This window comes from Natator depressus, chromosome 13 (genome assembly GCF_965152275.1).
Source record: "Natator depressus isolate rNatDep1 chromosome 13, rNatDep2.hap1, whole genome shotgun sequence".
Classification (NCBI taxonomy): domain Eukaryota; kingdom Metazoa; phylum Chordata; order Testudines; family Cheloniidae; genus Natator; species Natator depressus.
The window spans coordinates 14,058,127-14,081,646 of NC_134246.1; positions in this window are offsets into that span (position 1 = coordinate 14,058,127).

The following is a 23,520-nucleotide window of genomic DNA, read 5'->3' on the forward strand; positions in this document are numbered from 1 at the left end:
ATAGCCTGTAGATAGCTCTTTTCATCTCCACCTACAGGGGCTACCTCCTAGGGATTTCCCCTCCTCCCCAAGTTTAGAGATTTACTTAATATTGCAAGGAAAGAAAGCCACTTTTTTTCAAATGAGATATAAAACAAGTCATTTTGACTAAAGCTGCCTGAAATTCACATTCATGAACCCAGTGACCTGAATCATGTGAGCTGGGCTTCAGAATTTGGTCCTTCGTTTGCTGGAATGGCTTTAGAAAAATGATCGCTGTTTCCTGTTGTGGGATTTCAGGTGCCTTCCCGTAATGTCTCATTTAGAGGAAACCGCTCTTATTTTCCTTTCAGAAGTACGCAAAGAAACCACACTTTACATGTATTGGATGTTACAGCCATCTTTGCTCAAAAGCTTGGTTTTAGCAGAAAACCTTGATTTGTATGTGGCTGTGCCTAGGAATCCCAGTCATGGACTAGAGCCCCACTGGGCTATGTGCTGTACAAACAATTTCTGCCTCAGAGAGCTTACCATTAGTATAATTCATCATTGGCATAATTTTTGCCAAAGTGAGCCCATTTTCTAATGTGTGATGGAGTGTTAAGTGATAAATTTTGAGTAGTTTTGCCCTTTTTTGGATGAAATTCACCATTGTGCAGAATACTACCACAAGACCTGTGCAGTCCCCATTTAACCCCTATTTTGAGGATTTAAATGCTATATAGGCAGTCCAGGGGTGAATTCCACACTCCCGCACTGCATTCTTAACCTCTTGAGCTCATAAAAGATCCCCTGAGACATTTTGTAAGAGTTTTAGTCCTGATCTTCTGACCAAAATCTAATTCCAACAATTACTTTGCCTGCCTAAGCTCTCCTGCAGTGTCAACTGGATACAGTTTTCTTCTGCACTCCCTTTTCTAAGCCGTTCTGTAATCTTGTGCATTGTGAAGTGACTGCTGCACCCCACTCTAAAGCTGGCTGTACATAGTGATGGATGAAGTGATCTCTATGGATTTCTACTGAACAGGAGCGTTGAACTTGTAAGAACTGATTACTTTATGTCCATAGAGCACGAGTGAAAAGCTCTATACTAGTGCATTATTTGAAACATGTCACTCAGGTGAAATATGAAGGTATCTTTAAAACCTGGAGAAAGTTTTTTATGCCTTGAAGTTTTCCTACAAGAAAAACAGTTCGCTGTTAGATCTATGAAAAGTTGTCACCCCAAGAGAGAATGTGTACCTTCCATATTTTAATTATCCTCACTTCCTCTAAAAGTAATTTATGGAGCAAGCTTCCAACTTGAGTCTGCAAACCTACACTAATAAGCTAAAAGGTCCTGATGTGAAAGAATGTAAGATGTCTGAGAACTGCTGAGAACACTCAACCTCCACTGACGTGAATGGGCACTGAGGATGCTTCCCCTTGGACAGACTCCGCCCCAGAAATAGATAAATGCACATGCAAAATAAGCTGTTATTTACAGAGTTACCCATGCTGCCTCTGTAAATGGCCATCTGTGAAAGCAAGTTAGGAAAAATGGTGCAGCAAGCATTCCCACTGCACAGAAACAGAATGACTAATTCATAAATAAAAGCACCTGGTTTTCCTGCCACAGCCCTGGGGAAAAAAACCCAACAGAATGAAATATTTGTCAAATAGACGGGGAGGAGAGGAAACAATGGGGAAGGGTGGTTATAGTCACGATTCCATGGAAAAGTTACAAATAGCAGGGAGTTAAAATGTAAGTGAAAACTATAAACAAATGTATTTGGCAGTGTCCCTCTCAGTGTTTAAACTCCCTGTGCCAAATATATACAGACATTTTAGATAGTTTTCATGTGTGTCATCTGCACAGCACTGCTATTCCCTGGAATTATACATGATTTAAGATCTCACACCGAGGGCAGGAACATGGACAATTTATAAGTCTTTCCACCGGCTAGTCTAATTGTATTCAGTGTCTTTTGCTAATGAATAATTTACATGCTAATATAAATTAGATGAATTAGTAATTTCACTTGTGTAAAGTCATTATTATTAAAATAGTTTGCAGAGTGAAGGCCCACCTCTTTCCAGCTTCAAACATCCGCGGATTATAAATGTCATATGTTAACACCTTTGCCTCTTATCTAGAGCCACTTCCTCTTAAGAAAAATCCCTGCATCCCCCTCCCCAATAAATTTGCATACAAATTAGAGTTTTTAGTGGTGCATGATTTTGTTTAGTTTATCTTCTGGTTTACCTGTGTGTTAATGTGTGGCCACAATTGGTTTCCAAAGCTCAGCTCATAGGAAAATCCCTCTGAATGCCATGATTTTGTTGCAGATATTTTATGTAGAGACATAGGGCTTTTTGAAGATAAATTATTTTCACAGATTGACACTTAAAAACCCATCCTGTACCGAAGCATTTTATTAGTGTCGTACATTGCACATTTGTTGGGGATCAAGTTAATAGTCAAAGAACCTGGCTAGAATTTCTGTCTTGCTGGCTAGGGAGCCCTCCTCCTCCGAGTACACTAAAAAGGTGAACAAATTTCTAAATACCTATCATTATCCATAATTAAGGATATGGAGAAAGTCAGCATGTACTTGTCAAGGTTTTACAAGGGAATCTTCTCACACACACTACTTGGCCATTTTTTTCCTCTTGGTTACTGAATGAAAGGTATGATGTTTCCCAGTTGGCTTTAAGATTTATTATATAAATGTGTACCATGTGTTTTCATCTCTCTCTCTATCTCTATACTCCTATTACTATGTGTATACTACCTCCAGAAAGTATCCCAAGATATTCTACAATCAGTACAGGATCAATACACCTGCCGTTGGCTCATAGCAACCATTGTAGAGAAAGCCTTGTGGTCCAGAATGTAATTCTTGAATTGGACAGTTGCCAGGAATCTTGGACTATCACCGATATCACCTACTCTGGCACTCAGCTTTATATCTCATTTAACATCCCTTAAATAAAAGACTCTTGTTTTGATTAATTGTTACTGTACACTTTCCTGTTAAGATTTTGACATGCGATTTTTAGTAGATAACTTGTAACTACATTCTCCTTCTGGCTGTTTCTCTACTATTTCAAGTAGATAGTCTTTTCTAGCTAGATACCCTTCAGCCCACAGTGGGTCATAAACTATGCCAAACTTTGAAAGGAAAGGTAAAGCACCAATGTGATGTACTGGGGATGACATATATAGGACACAATTACAGAGGGAATTACAGCCACACTGGACAGACATAATGCACTAAAATGGGAGCACAAGCAAAGGGAGGCAACCAACATGCACTTGTGCTCAGCAAAATGATGTTACAATATCCCTGCTCTCTCATACTCTCCCCAAGGAGAAGGCCCATGGAGAGGGAACTGTGGGATGTAGAACCATTTGTAGAGCATAATTTTCTCTGGGCCAGATTAAGCAGCATCTTGCCCACTGCCTTCGATGGGTAAGGTGAGAAAAATTCATCCCAACAAAGAAGTGACAGGAGATTGTCCATGTAGATAGAGAGATCTCCTTAGCTGTCTATGACCTCTTAGGGGTACATAGGGTCCTGGAGCCAGGACTAAAACAGACTCAGGGAGCTGCCACCAACGCTTCACACACACAGTATTTAACCCAGCCTATGCTCTATTCTATATGCCTATGTTCATATACAGACGTGAATGACCATAGTCCATTAGGACGTAATGAGACATTCCCTGCCCAAGACAGGTCACAGCCTTGAGACTAAATTTTAATAGAATTTTATCAGGCCCTAAATGAGAGGATGCTTTTAGGGTATCTATCCCTTGTCCATTATAAGATCTTAGTAACAAGCATCACAGTAGCTTTATAATGTATGGGCATAATTACAGCAGGAGAATTTTAACTTAATCTCCCAGCCAAATGTCTCAAACAGGTAGAGGTCAGTAAAAGATTTTGCTTTTACTCCAATGACAGAGGACTTTAAATGATTTTGAGCAGTTGCCTTTTCCACTGGAGAACCAGCTTGAAAAACAGGCATTTTTTGGAATTCATTTTCTTTCTACCCTTTACTGGAAATTCATATCAAGTACATATTATCTGTGTGGATGGCAGACATCCAGACTCAAGGAAATCCATATGTGAATGTTACATTTGCCATGCTGCTAATGCCCTTAAGCTAGGTAATATTTAAAACAAAGGCATTTCATGAGAACCTTTAGCATTTGAGTCTTTATTTTAATGTATATATGCTTGAACTCATGGAGAACTGAAGATTTAGCAGATAATTATCTAAACATACCATTTGGCACCATGAGAATATCTTCAAAATACTGAAGATTCTAAGGATGAAAAAAATTCTGCAGCTTGTTTCTACTCCTAACAAATTCCAGCTACAGATTATGCTTTCAAATTTGTACTGTATAGTGCACTCAGAACTTATCAACAGTATCTACTGCACAGTGGGGGGAGGGGGGAATGATTTAAAGGGCCTGGGAGTTGTATACGGAGCCTCTCACCTGTCAGTCACCAAAGGTGTCTCCAATGGCCACATGCAGATGTGTATGTGAATTAAGGTATTTATATAGCCCATATTTTCAGTGCATGTATCAGTGCACGTGAAATATCTATGTGCAGTTAAGAAAGTGATATGCTCAGCTAGTGGCTTTGCAGCATGTAACTTTATACATGCAATTGTGCATACAAATAGTTGCAGATTAAGCAGATGCGTTCATATAGGCCCGCTGAAAATATGGGCCTTAAAGTCTTCAAAATATATAGCTAGTACTCAAATGCTGAGAATTTAAGTTTGCTATCTTTTAGAATGAATTTTTTTTCCCCTGAGCAGCTAAAACTGAAGGAAAGTATGGAAGGAAAATATTAATTTTCCACTGAGGGAAATGCACAAATAGCAGCTGATGACAGATACTGAAAAGCAAATAACTTCTCAGCCTAGGACATTCATGTCAGATGGCAAGACAGAGACCTTTCAATTAAACAGCGCTTATCAGCTGGCCCATTTTTTCTATGGACGTGCACAAAAACATTACATGGCAATGTCTAAAGAGCCTACCTGTGACAGACATCATTTTTGATCCAGCTGGTAAATAAATGTGAAAAAATTACCTTTAGCAAACACCCAATATATTCAAAGGGAAGATTTACAAATCCTAATTCAAACAACTTCACCTCATTTGGATTGTGTTACTTCCCCCACCCAACCTCTGAATATTAAATCAGACAGAAAGATAGGTCTCCCATCATTGGGATTAAAGATATTCCTGCTAGCTAATGCTTACATGTCAGTCTTGTCAGGCTCTGAGATCAAATTAAGTAAAAACGACCATACTATCAATTGCAAACCAAACTTGGTATCATATCCAATATTCCACAATTATATACAGTTAGGAAAAACTCAGTTTAGAACTTTCCCTGTAGCTGGAATAAGAGCTCAAACCCTAGTGTAATTATAATTACACTGAGGAGGTTGCAGCTGGCATGGTATAGTCAAATGTTTCTAGTGCAGCAAGAGTTACTTTCTCTTATGGACCCAAATTTTTCTCTCCAGTTCTGCTGGGGTGGAGTGAAACTAATGTGGGGCCACTGAGTGGGAAGGAGTAGAGGCATAGAGCAATATTGCTAGGCAGATGCTTTATCACCCTCTGCAGGGGATTTAGTGTGACCACCCATTGAGGAGGGTGCAGGAGAGATTTTGCCCCTCTGGTCTTCTCTTTTTGAGATGGGGTCTGCAGTAGAGCCAGGGAACTGTGGTGGGGTTTCCCTTTTGGTAAGTAGTTCCAAACTTCTACTCTGATGTGTCCTTATAGAGGATGTGCTCTGTCCAGCTGCCCATAATCAGAGCAAAGCTGGCAGCACAAAAAAGGGGTGGGATTTCCTTCCAACCCCCTAGCCAATGAGGGCTCTGGAGGGAGACGGTTGGACATTTCACATTATGCAAATGTGGAGTGGAGACTACACACAACCTACTCCAGATCTTAGGCTAGAGTTGTGACTGCAGACCCAGTCTGCTCCCACTCCTCAGCCCAAGTCGGGGAGGATACCTCCCCAAATGGCTTAGCAGGTTTTGCCAGGGCCCCTCTGGGGTACTCAAGCTGGCTACTGGAGGGATGATCTGAGACATCACCGGGAATTCAGTTTGCCTCAAGAACAAGAATTGATTCAGGAAAAATCAACATCAGACAACGCATGTGCCTCTAATGACTAATCGAATAGGTCTGGAGAAACCCAAAGCTCATGTGTATTGCACATCTGAAGGCCAGGACAAAAAAAAAGTAGGGTGGCCTGCAGTACTGTTTTATCTTGAAATTACTGTACAGCAGTTTATGAGCATCTGTTGGCCGTTACTCACTTGGTTTGGTGGGGGAAAGGTCACGTGTTCCTCTGATTGAATAGCACAGACCCCTGTCCACATAGTACTAATAGTTAATGTTTGTAGAGTGTTTTGAAGAAAGAATGTGCTACTATATCTATGCTAATAGGTTATTTAGCATCAGTTAAAACCCAGAGATTTCCCAAGCTTAGGACAGAAGAGAAAATTCAGCTCTGTTTTAAATAAGTTCAATTCTTTCAAAGAAAATGTTGTCCTTATTTCAGTCAAAACTGTTTCTCCCCCTCCACATCCCCCGCAGAAAATTGGGTTTTCAACAAGATGAAAGTTTTTCACTGAAAATACTTCAAAAACAAAAGTCTTGTCAGACAGCCAAAATATTTTGCTAGAAAACTTTCGGTTTGTGTTTTTGGCAGTGTGTAGTCAAAAAGATTTTAGGCCCAGCTGTAGCTGTTGCCCTCTGATGTAAGCAATTCATTTGGTTCAGAGTATATAGCAATTTTGGTCAACACATATTTGCTCTGTACTACAGGAAAAGTGGAGATGGTTTCTACCTGGACCTATTTATTATGCACTGGTCATTATGATGCAATGTGAGGATTAGTCAATGGTAAAGAGATACTACGTAGGAGAATAGGGGGCAGTTATGGGTATGTGACCCTCCACTTCCTCAAGGACAACTCCATTTGGCATTTGAAGTGAGAGGGAGAAATAAAGAATTCTCTTTTTATAGGGTTCTGGAGATATCCTCAATCTCTCGGGAAAATACTTGGAAAAGACATGCCATTTAGCCTGAGTCAAAGGCAAAAAAATTGCTCATAGATTTATCATAATGGACAAGGGATAATTTAACAACATGCAAAGAGGAAACCCAATTCCAGAAGAGGCAGGGGGAGCTTGTACCATTGTTCTCCTTTAGTCTGAATATTGCCTACATGGCTATTGTGTTAGACATAGGTGAATACCATCCACATCCACACCCATGTTTGTGTTTTTCTTAACCTTTTTTAAAAGCTCATTGGATGGTTTAGGAGCTTGGAAAGCAGGCCAGACATGTTGTGATGGGGCAATACAGTAACAGCTATTAATTTTATACTAAAAGCTATTTGTTTTGAAATGTTTCAGCTTGGATTTTTTCTGAAGACAGGCAGGCAGAAGGATACAGCCTCCAAGTATGCTTCTGCCAGCACAGTGCCTCTCTGATGCCTTTGCAGCAGCCAGCACAGAGGAATGAGATCATTTTGAATTGAAGTTAGAAATTTATACTAATAAGCTATTTTTTACAAATGAGAAGGTGTTTTCTACAGTCAAAACATACTGTAGGATTTATTCATTTACAAACAAAATAAGGGAAATAGTGGGGACAGAGAATTATACTGTTTTTCATTAATTCAGCCCAGTAGCACAAGTTCACAAATATATCAGGATACTGAAGCCCATTCTAATGATTTTGTCAGATTATTCTATGAGATTTGCATTCATAGTACTAATTGCAATATTTCAAGAGTAGTGCATAATACAGTGCTTTATTAACCTGTTAGCTCTGCTTTAGTTAAGCTTAAACTACTATTTCCATCATCAACCTAAATTCCCAGGCATTTATAACAACTTAAGCATAAAAAATGTGTTTTAAACTGCAATATGGCACAGACCAGTTCAGGTACGAAGGAATATCATTTTTACTCTTATGTGAATTTCAGTGATGCACTGGCAGCTGTGGAAACTGGAACATAACTGCATAAGAGGTACAGTACAGGCAATGGAAATGCAAGCTTCCTGTGGACCAGTGATTCACAAAACCGCAGCCCAATCCGCACAGCTGCAGCCCATGTGACATCCTCAGGGCCATACAGATAGTATATATATGTATTGTGTGGATGCAGCCCACGTAACACAGAGAGCTGCATATGTGGCCCACAATAGTAAATAGGTCGAGAACCACTGCTGTAGAATGTATGAATTGGGAAGTATCCCTTTAAATAGTTTGTGAGCCTTGCAGTGTGTTTTTTGTGTACTACGTTTTAAACCCCACCCACAGGAGAAACGTATGTACATAAATATATATAACATGCAAAGCCTAGTTATTAAACAGCATCTCACAGGGTCCACTCACCATTGGGCACCTTCTTGTGGCTGCATGTGGGGATTAACTCCACTCAGATCTGATACCCCCTTCTTCATATCACAGCCCTCTCTCTCTGGGCCTCAGGGTACTCCCTCATCATGAATTAGTTCTCCAACCAGGTCACGATAGTTCTCCCCTTGCAAGGTAGGAAAGTTCCACTGGATCAGCTGTCCTCATGCCACTCCAGTCTTCTAGCCCAGGGCCAGGTCCTGTGCTACCTTTTCCAAAGGTGGTAGGAGAACCTGGGGCACCCACTACTCCAGGTTCCAGCCCAGGGACCCTATCTCTAGCAACTACAGTCTGCTTACTCCCAACCCTGTCATTATTTCCTGGACTTCTTCCTACTTCGCTTTTCTATCTTCTGGCCTCCCTCTCTGAGTTTACCAGGCCACACTCCCTTCTCCCAAGGAGGGACTGTAGATTACTCCTTTATCTGGGCTGCTGCTAAAGTTTATAGTCCTAAACCTACCTCCCTTCTCCCAGGGAATAAGTATAGACCATTTGCCCTACAACCCTCTTCTGGTCTCAGCTCGCTGGCTTTATACAAGCTCAGCCTGCTCTGCCCAGCTAGGCTTCATCATCAATTAGCTTTTAGGGGCCCACCTCTCCCCCAGGTGCAACCTATCAACCTGCTTTGCCTTGTTCTTTTGGGTTCTGGAAAGTGGGCACCTATGCACAGGTATTTTTTTATACCAATAGAGTTGTATGAAGGGCAAAAGCCACAACATTTCTGCTTTACATCTCTTACCAATGTGCCTTAACCTTGACTAGAAAGAACCAACCCTACCAGCGAGAAGGGAGTTTAGTTTCAGAAGTAACATGCTAGTACTTTTCAACAGCAGTAAATTCATGTAAAATATAATGAAAACAAAATAAATGTATAACGTTGCCCACACATCCATAAGGGTTGTGGAGAGGATTTATTAGCCTTGTTTGACATGGCTGCATTGCACACAAGGGGAGGCACATCATCCACTGCCGAGTTTGGGCCTGTATTACCTCCTATTTTAGAATTCTTTGAGAGGGTCAACAAGCACGTGGACAAGGGGGATCCACTGGATATAGTGTACTTAGATTTTCAGAAAGCCTTTGACAAGGTCCCTCACCAAAGGCTCTCAAGCAAAGTAAGCAGTCATGGGATAAGAGGGAAGGATCTCTTATGGATTGGTAACTGGTTAAAAGACAGGAAACAAAGGGTAGGAGTAAATGGTCAGTTTTCAGAATGGAGTGGAGTAAATAGTGGTGTGCCCCAGGGGTCTGTACTGGGACCAGTCCTATTCAATATATTCATAAACGATCTGGAAAAAGGGGTAAACAGTGAGGTGACAAAATCTGCAGATGATTCAAAATTGCTTAAGATAGTTAAGTCCCAGGCAGACTGCGAAGAGCTACAAAAGGAATTCTCAAAACTGGGTGACTGGGCAACAAAATGGCAGATTAAATTCTATGTTGATAAATGCAAACTAAGGCACATTGGAAAACATAATCCTAAGTATACATATAAAATGATGGGTTCTAAATTAGCTGTTACCTCTCAAAAAAGAGATCTTGGAGTCATTGTGGATAGTTCTCTGAAAACATCCACTTAATGTGCACCGGCAGTCAAAAAAGCAAACAGAATGTTGGGAATCATTAAAAAGGGGCTAGATAATAACACAAAAAATATCATATTGCCTCTATATAAATCCGTGGTACGCCCTCATCTTGAATACTGCATGCAGATGTGGTCGCCCCATCTCAAAAAAGACATATGGGAACTGGAAAAGGTTCAGAAAAGGGCAAAAAAATTATGAGGGGTATAGAACGGCTTCTGTATGAGGAGAAATTAATAAGATGAGGACTTTTCAGCTTGGAAAGAGACAACTAAGGGGGGATATGATAGAGATCTATAAAATCATGACTGGTGTGGAGAAAGTAAATAAGGAAATGTTATTTACTCCTTCTCATAACACAAGAACTAGGGGTCATCAAATAAAATTAATAGGCAGCAGGTTAAAAACAAACAAAAGGAAGTATTTTTTCACACAACGCAAAGTCAACCTGTGGAACTCCTTGCCAGAGGATGTTGTGAAGGCAAAGACTATAACAGGGATCAAAAAAGAACTAGATAAGTTCCTGGAAGATAGGTCCATCAATGGCTATTAGCCAGGATGGACAGGGATAGTGTCCCTAGCCTCTGTTTGCCACAAGCTGGGAGTGAACAACAGGGGATGGATCACTTGATGATTACCTGTTCTGTTCATTCCCTCTGGAGCACCTGGCATTGGCCACTGTTGGAAGACAGGATACTGGGCTAGATGGACCTTTGGTCTGACCCAGTATGGCCATTCTTATGTTCTATTCTGATATGCTTAGAGTGACCAGATGTTCAAAGTGAAAACCAGGGTAGCTAGCAGGAAGAGTGGGGTGATGCAGGGTGTCAGAGTGGAGTGCACAGTTCTCCCCTTGCAAGGATCATTCTGGAAGCTGTGGTGGGGTGGGAGACCCTACAAAGAGGAAAGCAGCAACATGAAAAGCCTGGTTAATGATGGTTCTTGAGGTTCCCGTAAGCTTAGCCAGCTTGGTCATCAGCCGTTCTAGCTCAGCTCCTCAATGGATCCTTCCAGCAGCTGTCATCTGCTTACTAAAACTGGGGCAAAACACACAACTGACAGGGACACCAGGAAAGGTCCTGAAAGCAGTTCCCCCACCCCTATTCCTTCACCATGGATATTTCTGCAGAAAGGAGTGATCTGGAACAAAGTCTCAGATGTGGGGGAAACCCTCCCCTTCCTAATTGGCTGTTTGTAGAGTCCCAAAATAATGCAGCAATTTGGCACCAACTCAATGACTGAGAAGGCCAGACTGCCTGCTGTTCACAGACTGAACTCCAGTTACTCTGCACACACTAGATCAGAGGTAGCCATGATGGCAGTCAATAGTTACTAGCCCATGGCACTGCTAATGATGGGTGCACCCCGTCAGAGAAAATAAATTGGCATCAAACAGGAATCAAGTTTTAGAGACAGTCTGAAAACTCCCATTGAATTCAGTGGGCTCTAGCCTGGGCCTCTCCTGGGCTACTAGATTCCTGTCAGGAATGCGGACTTGCAGCTGTACGTGTCCAGTCTCTGGTCAGCTTATGAGCACAGCTGAGCCACAGCAGTGCTACCTGACTGGCCAAGGAAGTCAGTAAACCTGCCCTTAAGCCCAACCTCAACAACTGGTCTCTGGCTGCTGAACACATAACGCTAGCAGCTGTGATCTTTCCTGGACCTACCTTGCTCCAGCTTTGATCCTGCCTTGTTCCCAGTCTGGCTCCTGCCCTGCCCAGTCCACTCCAGCCCTGCTTCCTTACTGGTTTTTTGACTCTGGCTCTGACCCTTGGCTTTGATTCCTGACTCTGGGCTCTGACCCCTTGGCTTTGATTACTGGCTTTCTGACTCTAGCTCCTGTCCCAGCCACTAGGCCTCACTGCCCACGTCCTGGTTCATGACAGTTCCAGCCAGACAAGAGGGGGAAAAACCAGAAGTCTTGTAAGGCCTTTCCTCAGATCTCCATCCCTGTCATGGATACTGTTGATATGATTCTGTTAAGCATCCAAAGTGATTCCTGGCTCCATTGAAGTCTATGGGAGTTTGCCATTGACTTTAATAGGTCCAGAATTTCACCCCTGGAGTTGTGAATACTTATTCAAATGTAACATCCAAACTTTGAATTTCATCAGTCAATAATACCGATAGCCACAGTGAAGCAAAAACACAAGACCCCATATGGATCCATTTGTTCCTATCAACATCTGTTCTCAGCAACATCTCATTAGTTTGCTCTGTATATATGAAAAGTAAGTGGGGAAACAATTTTATAAGTGGAAACTATAAGAAGTAAAATCTGAAATTAAAGAGATGTTAATTATACTATGCCATTTTCAATTAAAATAATCAGAAACGTTCATTTAAGAGGCAAATAGCCTAGGCTGAGCAATCAGATATGCAAATAGATAACAGCATAATGCAATATTTTGAAAGAAAAAGCAAATTGTCTTCGCATCAAACGTTTTGCTGCTGTTTCCTCCCTAAATAAAATGCAGGAAGCTCTAAAAACCTTTTTCATCAGAGAAAAATGGACCCACTTCAGCACAGAATATAATTTGAAATTTATATTAATATTTTCCCTTATTAGTCTATTTCACAACCTTGCCATCTTTTTCCATCTGCTGAATATTGTGATTGATTTTAACCAATAATATTCAAAGCACCTAACGTGAGGACCAGCACTCAGCCTATGTACCACTTATGCTGCCAAGACAGGGCTTATATGTAATTAAAACGAGGCATGGGCCCTTTGCAAGCGGGAGAATTTCATCCCTAAAAGAGTTTGATTTTTAATTATAAACTTTTATAAGTCAATTTATTAAGTTGATAGCCCTTAACATAATGACTGTTGTTGCCATTCCAAAAGCCATTTTGTCTCCTTTGTCAGCTGGGTGTGGCAGCAGCTTTGACCTATTCTATAGTCTCCCACGCCAAAAAAGAACCGGGAAGAAGATTCCTGTTGATCTTTAATTGATATCTGCTTTCTTTACTGAAAAGATATGTTTTTGCTCCTCTTAGTACTTGCAGAGCTGACTTCCAGACTGTGATTTCTTATGAATGTTTTGGTCTATAATAGAACCTGCAGAGTGTCAGAAGACTAAGACACTCTGGGATCTGAAAATTAAGACATTGTCTCTCTCTTTCTGGTAATAAAAGATTCTGCAAGCAAAATTAAGTTGACAATGTATGTACATGAGGCAGAGAACAGGATACCCTTGCTCTTCACAGCTTGACTTTCAGATCTCAGCTGAGTTTACAACTCTGGCAGTTAGAAAGAAAACATCCTTTGACTTGTAAACTGATCAAATCTGACCTAGAAGTTATTGAGAGGGAATAAATATGGAACTCAGTACAGTTTCTGTTCTAACTATAACCACACTTTATAAACAGCATAAAATGTGTAATATGTGGAAGTAAAAGGCTGGAATAGAGCAATAATAAGCTATATGCAATTTACATTTACTCTGCTAAAGCTAGATTAATGCCACTGAAATAGTTACTCCAAATTCACACTGAAAGCAGAATTTAGCCCCATTTATACATCACCATTCAAAAAAATATAAATCTCTCAGTGCTTTCCAAACATATTTAAAGTAAAATAGAGTCAAATAAACATGTTCAGTTTTGGTCTCAAAATGTGAATTCTGAATCTAGCTCAGAAGGCCCAAGTGCATGGTAGACTCAAAAGCCAAGATTTTCAAAACTGGGTACCAAAAGTTATTTAGAAACTTAAATAAGTGGCCTGATTTTCAGAAGCACCAGCAACTCCCATTGACTTTAACAGGAGCTTATGAGAGCTCAGCACTTTTGAAAAATCAGATATCTTGTGAAGGTGCCTATATATGGAGTTAGAAGCCTAATTTCAGGCATCCAGTTTTGAAAATCTTGGCTAAAATTTTTGGAGAGATCAGAACAGAGAGAAATTGAATCTTGACAGCAAAACAGATAAATCAATGTTCAAAAGTCTAAAAGAATGGGAAGCAATGAGAAAAGAAATTGGGGAAAGAAGGCCATCCCCCAATCAGGGTTCACTCCTTTTTTCAGCATTCCTGGCTCCACAAACAATTTGTCCTTGCTTCTCCCCATCCCTATTCCAAATATTCATTAGCCTCAGACATTAACCTATGGATGATTGGTTGGATGACAAATGGTGCCTGTGTTAGTTCCCCCCCCCACACACACTCTTTCTGCCCTTTGATTGATGATAGACCCAAGGTATATTTTTCTTCAGCTGTCTTGTTTTTAATGGCTGGCAGCATGGGGTCATTCTGAGTGATGGTTTTAAAAATCAATGGTAATTCTGAAATTGTAAACAATCATCCAGACAAAGGCTATACCCACCAGCCTGGGTGTTGGATCTTTGCATGGTTGCACACTGCACTGCCTTTAGACTGATGGGATTAGCTCTTGCTTTTTTTAAAGCATTGTCCCAGGTCTAGATTGTGCAATTTAGCTTGTATTGAGATGGACCCAGACCTGCACTGACCCAGTGGGAGCACTAAGGAGGCATTCTGCACATGGAAGTCTTACAGGGGGCGGGCTTACATGACCCTGCAATTTTAAAGATACAGCGTACTCCCTTCTGTGATGCCAGCCAGCTCAGCTGGCTGGTATATAGAGGAGACCGCCAGGGATCTGAATCGTCTTTGTCTCCATCTTCCTCAGAACATAATGTCTTCCTAGGGAATAGTTAGGGAACAGTCTGAGTGCAGGGGCAGAAGTTTTGCCTAGACACAAATAGGAGGGGAGAGTCTGCTTTTTCACCTCACCCCCACCACCCAACAGCACACCATGTCGGGGCTAAGCAGACTCTAGCCTATAGGAATGGGCTATTTATTTACTGATAGGACCAATACATTTTCCTGACTGAGTCTTTGCTTCGGTTTTTCATTTTTATATTGAGGTGGGTTCTGATTTTTACCAGAACCATTAACATGAAAATTGAACATGAAGCTGCTAACCAAAGCCAAAGGAGAATGGCTGCAAAAATAGGCCAAGACACTCTGCAGTGACATTCAGGAGGAAAAAGCTTGTGTTTCATTGGAATAACTAATCAAATGCTCCAGTGGATGCCAAGTTGAAAAAGAGGGCCAACAGCAAATAAACTTTACTGCATTAGTTCTTCTGTCAATCCATCTGTCTCCTCCTTCCACTTAGCTTCTCCATCTCACTCTAATATGCCCTGAAAGAAGAGTGATTTATTTTTACTTCCAAAAAAATAAATGTTTTTCCAATATTTGGGTGTGTGCATTTCCAAGCCTATTTATGTGAGTTTTTCATGGGCAGCAAGAGGAGAATATTCTATGGAGTATTCAGAACACAAACGTTTAGGAAAGAATGTTTATAGATGGAGCTTACACACCAAGTTTCCAAACACTGGTGCAATGGCAAGAGTATGTGTGTACCATCTGTAGCCACAAACCCAGAATTTGTATGCAAACTTGCATTTGCAATCCAAATTGTCTGAAATCACACTTAACTACCTGCTACCTCAGGGTGTTTACTGTTTGATATTTAATTCCCATAATCCAGTTCACCATTACAAATTTTAAATATGAAATTAAGATAGACTAACATATTAATTACTCAGAGTGTGGTATTTTTCTCTTTATATGTATTTTATTATGATTTTTTTCAGATCATTTTACTATGTAACTTTGTTAAACTCTAGATTTTACTTTTGAACACTCCTAATTAGAAACCGCTGAAAAATATGCTAAAAATAAAAGTTGGACATGAGTAATATGTGATAAGTCAAAAATGACTGGTGAAAAATGTTCCATTAAAACTTTTCTTTTATTGGTGGAAGATTGGTTGTTTTACTGAGAAATTTGCAGAAAGTGTTAGCTTTCCTTGAAAAATTTAATAGGAAGAGAAGGTGAGATAGTAGATAAAGTTTTTAAAGTGCCTAGTGGCCAGACTGAAAAAGTATTTAGATGACTAAAGATGCACATAGGTGCCTAGTGAGATTTTTAAAAGCATTTTATGTGAGTTAGACACTTAATTCCTTTTGAAATCAATGAGAGTTCATAGAATATCAGGGTTAGAAGGAAACTCAGGAAGTCATCTAGTCCAACCCCCTACTCACAGGGGGACCAATCCCCAATTTTTGGCCTGGATCCCTAAATGGCCCCCTCAACGATAGAACTCACAACCCTCAGTTTAGCAGGCTAATGCTCAAACCACTGAGCTATGCCTCTCTCCCTCCCTCCCTTATGCATTTAAACTGCATAGATACTTTTGAAAATCTCACTGGTCATCCAACTGTATTTTTAGGTGCTTAATTATCTATGAAAATATGGACCTAAATTACTTAGAAGTAGAGAGGTGAATTTTTTGGCTGAAAAATGCAAATTCAAGTAGCAAATTTGTGTCAACTCTGCAAATTGGTTTGTTCCAAAAAAAAAAAAAAAGGGTAAAAAATTGAAGTGTTGAAACAGCTCATTGAAGTTTTCTAAATGAAACATTTTGATTTTTTGGGCTAGGTTCACAAGTGGGTTTATGTGCCAGTCACAAAACCCAAGGATGTGGTGGTGGTGTCCCCTGAAACTGCATTTTTCAATGAATAAATTATTTGTCCAGAAAATTTCATCCAACTCTAAGGAGAGATATGAACTGGGACACTTGAAGGTCTGGAAATGGTACACAGTTTTATGACAGAATATACATTTTAGGGCCTGATTCGCTACTACTCTACACCTTGTGTAGACATTTACACAAGTGCAAATTGAATGCCAAGTCTGTTTTACACCCACTTTACACAGAAAAGGTGCAAGGATTGGAGAATCAAGCCCCAGCTATTTATCATATCAGTCCTTTCCATTCTAGAAAGAAGAGGTCAGATTTTCAAAGTGTACTTCAGTGCACACCACTCTGAAAATACTAAGAAATGCAATATATGCTCATATTAATGACAGCAGAAAGAAAGCAAGAAACAGAAAGAGAATGAGTGAACCAGAAGCTGTTAGTTACATCAATGGGAGACTTTCATCCTAATAAAGTTTCACTGTACAGTTTCACTCAGAAATCTTTCTCGTCGGAAATGTTCAGCACTACCAAGTTAATGAAAATTATTGCTTTTTTCCTGTGCCACTGTCTAATTGCCGCTAGGATCGCCCACTTGGAAGACAGTCTCTTTCCAGCTTGTAAGAGTGAGCAGGAAATATGACGCCAGGGCTGACTGGCTTCAAAACTGCATTTCAGAATAGTGAAGGAGCGGAAGCACCAGTCTTGTCCCTCTGATTTCCTTCTCCCTTTATAACGGACACTTCACTATGAACATAAGTTGAAAATAATGAATCAGATAACCTTTACTGTGTAATTCAGCTAAAATCCTCTCTCTACTCCTCTTCACATGATTATTATTCAGCACTAGAGAATGTCAATGCTGTATCTCCAGAACTCATAAGCCTTGTCATCCAGTGTCGGAACATGGAAGGATGCAACAAATAAATGTTATAGAAGCCACAGCATTATTGATTTTTGCTTTTAATGAGTTTGACTCTGATAGTAGATCTGTTTGACAACTAAATAATCTAGATTTTATAATCTCCTTAAACATCCCTCAGCTATTCGGTTAAGTAATAAAACAAAGAACCCAGGGGGTAGTGTAAACTTGCCAGTTTAGTAAATGGCATTGTAATTAAAACTTAGTTCAGTATTTATGTGTCCTACTTTGGAATTGATTGGCAATCTATATAGTCTTTATTTTTACTAGGATTGCTTATTATCTAGTGACACAGTTATTGACAAATGTGAAATGGGGGAAAACATCTTTTAAATTAAACAAAAGTACCTTTGCTGGTAGAATGTTATTACAACAAGCAGACGAAATCAAGAAAGGAGATGTAACAGACCTTGTTAATGTAGTGCTCTTATTTATTTGTGCAAAAGGATCTGCAGTGGTTAATAAAACTCCCACAGTTGTCTGCCTGATCTTCAGCATACAGATGTGTGTGCCACGTCTGGCTATCACTGTAGCTCAATTCCCAATACAGTTTACTGGCAAAGCGGAGCAGCAAATGTGTAGCTCAGTCCTTCAGCTGCAGACTCTAGCAAGAGCTGTGTGCTCTCTGGGTTTGCTATTCCCTTTCTGAAAGGGTTCTGACATTTGGCAGTGACTCTGTCACAGCTCCAAAGAGTATGACACTTGTTAATGTACTAGTTGCCTCTAAATCTGTCCATTGGATTCATCTTATGCCTACCCTACAGAGATGATACTGGCACAACCCCATAGTGTAGACACAGCATACAGCAACAAAAGGGGTTTTTTTTGGTGGTGTAGGAATAATGAACAATGGTAGCTACATCGATGGAAGCATTCTTCCAGCGCCGAACTGCATCTACACTGGGGGTTGGACTGGAAAAGCTACGTCAGTCAGGAGTGTGGGGTTTTTTTTGCACACCTGACTGTTGTAGCTATGGTGACATAACTTTTAAGTGTAGACCAAACATGAGATTCAATCTAGGGGCAGTGAATGCCATGGTAATATCAAAGTAATTATGAAAAACCAGGATCTCTTGTGTGAGATCTGTATCCACTAAGCCATTTTGGTCTGAGTCCAAAACATCTAAGAAAATATCATATAGGTCTCAGTGCACTAGAAACAATACATGAATGGTAAATGTCTGGACGTTGAATCAGAAAAGCACAGAAGCATGTTTTTAAATCCCATTGAAGTAATGGTTTAATGGATACAGATCTCTTCCCTGAATAATGATGCTTTCCTGAATTAGGGCCGTAATGAAGGAGCTTTCATTCCTTTTAGCCTTTTACCTTGTTTCCTATATATTAAACGTGTATCTATTTTACCAGAAGGAGCTCTGTTCTGCCTCCAGGCAGAAGGCAGTGCTTTTGAAAGAATAAAGATATGAATAAGTATGAACTACACGCCCAACTGGTGCTTTAACAATATTCAGAAGATGCATGAGTGTGACAACTATTATCAGCCATTATTTTTGTGTCCCACTTGTGAAAAATGCTGCAGAAGCAGGTGCACTGTGTTTACAAAGGCTATTTCTAAAGGCTCCGGTATAGCAGTAGTGTTATACTGCACGTTATAATCAACATAGTAACATCATGAACTCAGTTATGCTTATGTATGAGTTGGCCATATGGTGTTTAAGCCATCTCTTCTCCTAACCTCCAAGAAACCTTCATAACCACTCTGATGAAGCATCCAAGTGCAGAGTGCCATTCGTTGCTCTGTGGGTGCATCTTTCCCATCACTGCCAAAGCATTCATAACACACAGGTCTCTTTGTGCCCAGGCCAGAAACTTTAATCACTTCTACTAGGGCCAAGCTATTTAATAGAGGCATCTTCCTCCTTTCCGGATCATTTTTAGATTAATAAGGGGGATGAAAGAATGGCACGTCTCTCTTTTTGGTAAGATGTGCAACTAGCAATTAGTTGCTAAATGTGCAACTCGCAGCAAAAAAGAGTCCCTTATGTTGTAGAACTCCAGAGAGATTACAAGCAAAGAGCTGAATGCCATTCCTTATCAAAAGCTTGAAGCCTCCAATGTATCTAGTACAGCTGTGGTTGCTGTCTCTTGTCTAAATAGATAGCCCTATTAAAATGCCATTAATGCTCCAGAAAAGTTTGGTTTGCTGTTTAAGGCTCTTTTTTACGTTTAGCAGTTATAATTTTATCTTGACTCTTGCTGATTTACAGATATATGGCAGTTATATTCTGCTCCCCTGGGAAGCACAAAGTGGGAGCCCATGGCTGCCCAGTGGCTAGCTGGAAGCATGAAGGCCCAGTCCCTTCCCTGTGTAGCAGAAGGAGGACCCTCGCAGACACCACGCCCCAGCACTACCCCACTCCTAACATCCAGCAAATCCACCCGGGGCATCATGTCTCCTCGCAACAGCCCATGTGAGGTTAGGAATTACTTTTCTGAATTCTTCTTTAGTACAATGAGTGGGAGCTAGTGATGGCGGGAGACATATTCCCAGAACCTCAGTCAGCTGGAATATGCCGTTCTATCTAAATGCTTCAAGAAACAAGAGATTTTGCTGAAATTTCATTTTAGAAGAAAACCAGAAAAAAGTTCTGATAATGTTAAAATATCCTGCTCTCACATTTTTGGAATGAAACATTTTAATTTTTTTTTGTTTTGAAATGCTATTTTATTTTGCATTTTGTTTTTAAATAAAATTATATGTTTTTTTTTAAAAAGTCTAAATTGAAACAAAACAATTTGATCTTGTTGAAAGGAAATGGTTCGATTGACACTCAGCAATTTTTGTTCAGAATTTTCCTTGATGGAGAATTTTTAAACTTTCCTAATTTTAGAACAAAGCCAAATTGTGAAATCTCAAAAATATTTCAGAAATTGAACATCCCCATCCTCTGCACAGCTCTAGAGGGGGCATATGTGCAGAGAGAAGAATGATAGTCAGCTGAACAGTGTGGGGAGGACACAGGAAAAGAAGCCCTAGGGGAAAACTGAGAAGGTTGGATTGAGTAGGGGAGAATGGCAGAGTGGGTTATGGGCAAGGGAGGTATTTCGCTTAGTATTTTAGTGGGTTAAATTCCAATTTACAAAGAAAATAATCATAGATTTGTAGTCAAGGGTTGCCAATAGCCAAAGACTGATGGGATTTTTTGGCTGTAACCCTGGGAGGGATTTGGGTTTTTTTGAACATGTGTTCATATATTGCTAGACAGTTAACCATAGGCATAACTATCTGGAGAAACTGTATAACCATATTGCTATAAACTTGCATCCTACTCTTCCTTCCCTCCCATTGTATCATACATCTGAATACTTAAATACTGCTTTTGCTAATGTTGCATGCTTTTTGTAGTCATCCTTCTTGCTGCCTGCTTATTTTTGTTTGGGTTTGTGACCCTTTTATGACCATAAAGTTTGCCTTCTAGCTAAAGTATTTGTACAGCCCCCATCACCACAGGATCTGAGCACCTCACTATCTTTACTGTGCTTATCCTCACCACATTTGTGTGAGCTAGGGAAGTGTTATCACCCCCATTTTACTTATGAAGACCTGAGGCACAAAGAAGCTACGTGACTTGCCCAAGGTCACATAGGAAGTCTGTGTCTGATCAGGTCCCAGGTTAGTGCCCTAACCACTGGACGCTGTTTGCCACCTGACCTCTCCATGAAAATATCAGCTAATGATAAGGTATTCACAAGGTGAAACAGAAATACAGAAAACTTCCCGGCAGAAGGAGTGGGGGAGGAGAAATCTACTGCTAAAATCAAACACCCCAATCCATCTAAAAACACAGGAGATTTCATTTTTTCAGATAGTAAATTATGCCAATGGGATTGTAAATCGTGGTGCCTCCCGAACTCTTCTTTCCTAGGCCTTTTTTTTTTTGTTTATTTTGTTATGGAGTCTGAGGCGGCAGCAGTGGGTTCTCTGATTTTCCTTGTTAGCAACCCTAGCAGACATTGAGATTACACCGTTATTTTTTTATTGACGGATACTCTCAAATTACAGTTTGATACGAGACTGTAGACTGCCATTTCTGCCATCTCATCCCCGGGCCAACACCGCCTCACAAGCTGTTTCTTTTGGCATACAACAGAAAAGACATCAAGTGCCAAATTCATCCCTGGCTTAACTCCACTGGGCCCAACACTGCTACAATAGGAGTCCAAGAGTTTACAGCCAGTATTCGACATGTGGCAAACTGGCACTCTCTGATTTTCCTTGTTCCAGACAGTCTTTTTCAATTTTCTGCAAGACAGAAGCATCTTAGACTGACCTACAATAGAAAATTTAATGCAGGCTACAATCCCGATCTGTGATGGCTCAGTGTGAAGCATGGCATACTTGGAAGGATGGAAGACATTCCATGAATCCCATCTAAGGAGATTATGGAGGATTTTTTTCCACATTCTTGCCAGACCAAGATTAAATGGGAACATGATAGGAGAACTTGCATCTCAAGCTTTGACTGCATTAGAGCAATGCATCACTGCACTTACCTTATTGGGATTGGCACCATAGTGATGCAACTGCTTCAGCTGTATCACAGACTTCTGAGGTCTGAAAAAAAGAAAACAAGAACCAAGGCATTAGTAATGCCACACACAGATACACAAGACAACCCATCTAGCCCACCTGAGTAAATCCCAGACTATCACCCACTACTGAGTGTATACTACAGGTCCCCCTCTGTGCCCAATCTGCAGAGGATCTGAAGCTATTATAGTTCCAGCTAGGTGCTGTTCAGAACTGAAGGTTAAATTTAATGTTCCAAACAGACCCTTTCAATTTTCTGCTAGATAAAAGATACTTTTTTAACTCAAGCTGTGGCAACTCATGCTCTTAGCTCTGGAGGCCCCTGGTTCAATCCATGGTGTGTTGGCCAAGTTGCTATCACATTGAAATCTACAAATCTATTAATGGTAGAAGGGAGCAAGGTGTGTAGATGTGGTGCTTACTCTACTCCCAAACATCATGGCCAGTGAGGATGCTGAGTTGCAACCTGAAACACTATGACAAAACCACTGCAAACAGCAATGATGTGATTGTCTACTGTAGATAAAGCTTCAGATGAGACTTGGCCATTAAAAACTTTACCTTTCTTCTGAAGATACATTTGAGATACAACATAGAAAAGGAGGACTTGTGGCACCTTAGAGACTTACAAATTTATTTGAGCATACAGTGCCACAAGTCCTCCTTTTCTTTTTGCGGATACAGACTAACAACGGCTGCTACTCTGAAACCTGTCATTTGAGATACAGTTCAACTAAGTATTCCACATATACTTCTCCCCTTCCCCACTCCAGTACAGACAAATAAATATATTAACCTCAAGTCTTTGTGCAAATCATATCACTATATTTATGGCAAACTCCTCCAAGGTTTTGGGTATCCTGATTATCTAAATTTATCCACCCAACATTTTCAACACCCAAAATTACACTCCCCAAAGCTTGCTTTTGAAAAGCTGGTTATTTACATTGACCTTCTTTATGTTTTATACCACTTTAGCCACTGCATAGTTCCCAGTCTCTTTGCTGTAGTCAAAAGATAAAAATCCACTTGAGAAAGAAATACATACCTGTCCCAAAACTTTTGTTTTTCAAGGGTGGATATGATTGTTATTTAATTCCTCACCTCTGATTTTCCAAATGCTATTTATTAGCAGCTGGTTTGGAGAATTAAACCATCTGCTCTTTGAAAAATGAGTATCATTGAAAATAAATAGTTTAGCCTTGGCAGTAAATTCATCCTGACTGCAACTTGTCTTAGTACTGCTGCTACTATTAATAAGATTACAGCAAGAATATTACATTTGTCAAGAACCATAATAATTGCTTTCAGAAATGAAGTATGGTTCTGATCAAAATGGGTAGTCAGTTGTTGAGCAATTTCTGTGCTCAGGTTTCCACATTTTAAATGAGAGATTTGATTCTAATGGAACCTAAGTGAAGTGACAGGCATAGATTCTTCATTAGTTTAACTACTGCTATGAGAAGGGGAATACTAAGAGACAGATCATCCAACATTGGTGTGTTTTTCAGCCTGTCATTGGT